General features: G+C 47.1%; 1 long non-coding RNA gene across 1 annotated transcript; it reads right to left on the bottom strand.

Annotated features, from left to right (window-relative positions):
* Positions 1-2,076: 2,076 nt before the first annotated feature.
* On the bottom strand, positions 2,077-4,810 carry LOC135424821 (uncharacterized). The gene is made up of 2 exons (XR_010435377.1): positions 4,513-4,810; positions 2,077-2,423 (listed from the first exon to the last, which is right to left on the bottom strand). It is a non-coding gene; the product is annotated as an uncharacterized LOC135424821 (long non-coding RNA).
* Positions 4,811-5,056: the final 246 nt, after the last annotated feature.

Here is a 5,056-nt window from a genome sequence, read left to right as displayed (position 1 = left end):
TATTCTTACCCCTCCATCTGATTTCAGAACTGCTTCTTTGGGGCGGCAGGGCTGTGATCCCAGAGGATTCAGCAGTGATTCCTGGAGTGAGGCTGGGGCACTGATGTTGTCTGTGGGCTGCACACACTTTGATTTAAGGGCAGCTTTGTGACCTTCTCCTGCTCATGGATAGAACTGGGGGGAAGATACAAACCCAATCAATAAAGGAAGCTGCCACTTGGGAATCTTTTATTTTTTTCTTTCCATTATCTCATCTGTGAGTGAGAATCATTCTCTGCCAAAACAACCAACCTCCTGGGGGGTGGGAAATGGTGCTTTGCTATCAGTGCTCTGAGTATTTACCTGCTTGGAAGAGCCATGGAGAACATTGTTTTCTCTAGTGGACAATATCCAACCACCAGCTCATTTTTCCACTCTGTGTGTGTGCACAGGAGTTGTGCAGCTTGGCTTCTGCATCCTGGGAGACAGAGCCCTGGAGCTCACGTTGGACAGACAGGAGGAGACGTCAGCAATGCAGCAGGGGCTGGGAGGAGCAGGCAAAAGGCACACAGGGATGGAATCACACCATTGGTAAGGTTGGAAAAGACTTTTAAGACCATCAAGTCCAACCAGAGGCAGTGACAGCAGCCAGGGAATGGCTGGAGCTGTGTCAGGGCAGGCTCAGGTTGGATCTCAGGCAAAGGTTCTTCCCCCAGAGGCTGGTTGGGCACTGCCCAGGCTCCCCAGGGCAGTGGGCACAGCCCCAAGGCTGCCAGAGCTCCAGGAGGGTTTGGCTGATCCTCTGGGGCACAGGGGGTGACTCTTGGGGCTGGGCCTGTGCAGGGCTGAGGGTTGGACCCTTGTGGGTCCCTCCAACTCAGGATATTGTGTGATCCTGGGATTCTGAACCACCACCACTAAACCACATCCTCAAGTGCCACATCCACATGTTTTTTTGAACCCTTCCAGGGATGGGGATTCCACCACTGCCCTGGGCAGTAAAAAGGGTGACCTGGGCTCTGCAGATTTTAGTGCAGAGTTTTGAACTGGGAGCAAGGCTGAGAAGGGGCCCCTCTCCCCCCATCAGGGCTGAGCTGACAGAGTGTGCTGCCACTGGCAGGCAGTTGATTTTTTCCATTAAGCAGAGCTGCTGTAATTCAAGATTGTTGGGATGTTTGGTTTTGGTTTTGTTTTTCTAATTTATGTTCAGATAAGACAGAGTTAAAAGCTCAAGGAGCATTTTGGTATTTTTATTAAGAAAATGTGTGGACAGATCCCTCTCAAACCCCTTGTCTGATTGGAATGCTGCTCCACCAGCTCAAGAACAGGATCCCAAAATATTCTGAGTTGGAAGGGACCCACTAGGATCTCAACTCTTCAGGGATTGACCCCACAACCTTGGCATTATTAGCAATGGGGTTTAAGCAACTGAGCTCATCTCAGGGTTAGACCAGGGCTCATCTCAGCACCTCCAGACCAGTTCTGTTGATACCTTCACCTGCTGGGACCATCCAGGCTCTCTTTTAGTCAGCAGGAAAAACTCCCTTCAGCTTTCCCCCTCAAGACCTCCCTCAGAATTCTGCCAGAGGAGGAGATAAAGCCTCCTAAGGGCACTTCTTTCTCCCAAAGATAAGAGGAGCTCAAAGACACAGATTTAAGTGGGAACCCATAGTTCAAACTTCATCCAGACCAAAAGGAAGTGACAGATTTCCCAGGACACAGGAATTCCTCCTGGGTTACTAATAACACAAATAGATCATTGGTTCTGGTGACAAAGACACCAAACAGCTGCAGCCACTAATTGAGGGGGGAAAAAAAGTCTATCTATGGCTGAGTTAAAGAAATAAATACATTTTAATGAGTTTTAACTCAATTGAAAGTTGAAGAAGTGGGGGATATTTTGATTTTGGACTCATTGCAAGCAACAGAGTGGTTTGACAGGAGATGCTAAATTTCCCAGAAGACCATACTTTAATTAATTTAAAATCATAAACCAATTAACATATTTAATACTAAACTCCCATACAATTAATTCTGCACTCAGAGATGATGTGTGGTATTCAGGGAAAGGAATAGAAAAGCCGGATTTCTCACAGATATGTAGGAAGCTGATTTATTTAGGCACAAATTTCAAAAGGAACATGATGAACACCCTTTCAGGTGCAGAACTCAGCTCTGTCTTAGTAGTAGAGTCAGGACTGGAGGAGAAAGTGGCCCCATATTTCTAGTTTTAAGGGAAGTATGTGAGAGAATATTTCTTCAGACCTGGGTCTAGGCCAGGTCTAGAATGTCTTATGACTCTTGGTGATGAGTTTGGACATGCACAGCAGCAGCAACACTCTCTTCCTTTCCTGTTCATTCCCTGGTCCTGGAGGTCCCATCAGGGCTGGGTGGAGAACAAGGAATCAGGCTGATGAATCCACCTAAGTGGGCAAACAACTGGGCTGGAAAACATATTTTTTCAATAAAATATTGGTTTAACTTCGTCAAAAGTTTTAATCAAAACATCCATTTGAGGGTCAAATAGATATTTGGGGTCAATACTTCTGCTTGGGGTCAACACATCCCAATTAAATATGCAGGTTCAGGAATGATTCAGAACAATTTCTCCTTTGTTGAGAAAAAAAAAATAATTTGCTTTTCTGTTTGCCTGTTTTGCCAAAATAAAACATATTCTCATGAAACACTTTTTTGCCTGGTGTCTTGTAGATAACCTGTGGATATAAACCCATTTTGAAAACTACTTTGCCATCTGCCCCAATATGTCTTTAATTTAGTTGATGATATGGGCCCCATTCTGCCCTCCTACAAACCTCATGTCGCTCCCCTCTAGAATAAACTTCCACTGATGTTCTGAGGGACTACAGATTGTTTGATGGAGATTTAAAAACCATCTGAACACTGTCTTCCTCTACCTGCTGAAAGTGGGCTCTGGGTGTTGGTGTCCCACAGGTTGTCCCCAAGCCTGTCCCAGGAGTCTGGTTCCCTGTCACTGACCCCGTGAGCTGGACAGTCTTCAGTGAATGTTCCCACAGCCTCAACATCTGAAACCCAAAACTTCCCTCTCTGAACGTGTCCTGTGTCTACCAGTGAGAACAGAGCTCTTGTTTTACCCCATCCCCATCAAAACCTTTCTGGTGACTCCCTGCAGCACCTCAGCTCACGAGGAGAGAACTTTGTTTTGTTGTTTTCCTCAAAACTTCAGAGCTGCAAAGGCCGTCAGAGCACTTAAAATGTGCCCTAATTTCAGGTGTAACTTCAAGTGTTCATCCTTCAGCCTGATAACATTGCAAATGGTGCAACTAAGCAAAGGAAAGAGGCTCATTTCTGTCTGGAGATCTGAGTGACACCAGAGAGTCCTGGAGCTGCTGCAGGGGCTGCTCAGAGTATGTTTTGTCTGGAAAGATTTTTCATGGAATCATAGAATGGCTTGGGTTGGAGGAGACCTTAAAGACCATCCAGTTCCACCCCCTGCCATGGGCAGGGACACCTTCCACTGTCCCAGGTTGCTCCAACCTGGCCTTGGACACTTCCAGGGATGGGGCAGCCACAGCTTCTCTGGGCAACCTGTGCCAGTGTGTCCCAGTTCTGGCCAGGTCAGAGTTAATTTTGTTTTCAGGAGCTGAGTGGTGGCTGTGGGGGTGTTGAGGAGGTTGTTCTATACCATCCCACCTCCTTTGCCAGGGGCAGGGGAGAGGGACTCTCTGTTCCTTCGTGGGGGGAGAAAGTGTGGTGGGTGAAATTATTGCTGCAGACATTCAGTGCAAATCATTTCCTTGTCTAATACCTTTTCTTATTAATACTGTTGCTGTTAGTGTTCATTTCTTTCTCTCATTGTTGTTTCCAGGAAATTGTTCTTGTCTCAGCCTGGGATCTTTGCCTTTTGTGCTTCCAGCTGGAGTGGGAGTGCTGGTGTGGTTCCAGTGGGAGCACTAAACTGGGGAATACCATTCCTAAGGCAGGACACGGGGCCTCACCACCCGCACAGGGGAGAATTTTTCCATATATCTCACCTCAATTTCCCCTCTCTCAGTGTGAAGCCATTCCCCCTTGTCCTGTCACTCCAGTTCCTGATGAACAGCCCCTCTCCAGCTTCTCTGGAGCCCCCTCAGATCCTGGAAGGTGCTGTGAGGTCTCCACATCACCTTCTCCTCTCCAGGCTGGACACTCCCAGCTCTCCCAGCCTGTCTCCACAGGGGAGGTGCTCCAGGCCTCTTATCAACTTCGTGGCCTTCTCTGGACTCCTTCCAACAGTTTCACTTCCTTCTTATTTTGGGGGCACCAGACCTGGCCACGGCACCCGAGGTGGGGTCTCACCTGAGCAGAGCAGAGGAGCAGAATCACCTCCTCTGACCTCCTGCCCACCCTGCTTTTGATGCAGCCCAGGATTTGTTTGGCTTTGGGCTGCGTCATCTTTTCCCCAGGATGCCCAAACAGCTCAGAACACAAAGTTATCTGGGAACTGATGAACTTTCTGGCTGTGGAGCTGAATTAAAACACAGCCAGGTAAGAAAACTCTTCTGTGTGTCTCACCTTGTGGATGCTTTCAGGTGACTCTTGCAGGAACCCCTGTGGATAATTCGTGTGCATCTTCCTCTTTCTTCCTTTGATGGGCAAGTGTTTGTTGTCTTATTTTCCAGTCTAAGTGAGGCGAAATGGAAGATGTCTGAAGCAACAGTTTTCCAGGTCATAAGGAAGCCAATCAGAGAGGGGATGAAGCTTTGGGTGATGTTTTTCACTGACATCAGAGAAGGAGGATATGGCCTGCCCTACTCAAGCAGTTCAAAGAATTCTTCATGTGGAGGAAGGAGAACCAAGGATAAGGATTGTGAGGGAAAAAAAAAAGAAAAAGATCAAATGAGCTTTAAAACTTTGGATGTGTGTGATCTCAGAGACCTTCTGACAATAACATGTTACTGCTCATCATTATTGAAAGACAGAATTAAAACTGCTTTAGTGCTTAAAAGTGGCATTCCAGCATTTCTCCTACCTGTAGGAGGAAACTGGGAATTTCTGGGTTTATAATAATGGTTTGGAGGGCAATGAAAAGCCCCCCAGGTTGCAGTTTACCTTCAAT

Source organism: Pseudopipra pipra, chromosome 19, assembly GCF_036250125.1.
Source record: "Pseudopipra pipra isolate bDixPip1 chromosome 19, bDixPip1.hap1, whole genome shotgun sequence".
NCBI lineage: Eukaryota > Metazoa > Chordata > Aves > Passeriformes > Pipridae > Pseudopipra > Pseudopipra pipra.
This window is presented reverse-complemented; position numbering and strand designations above follow the sequence as displayed.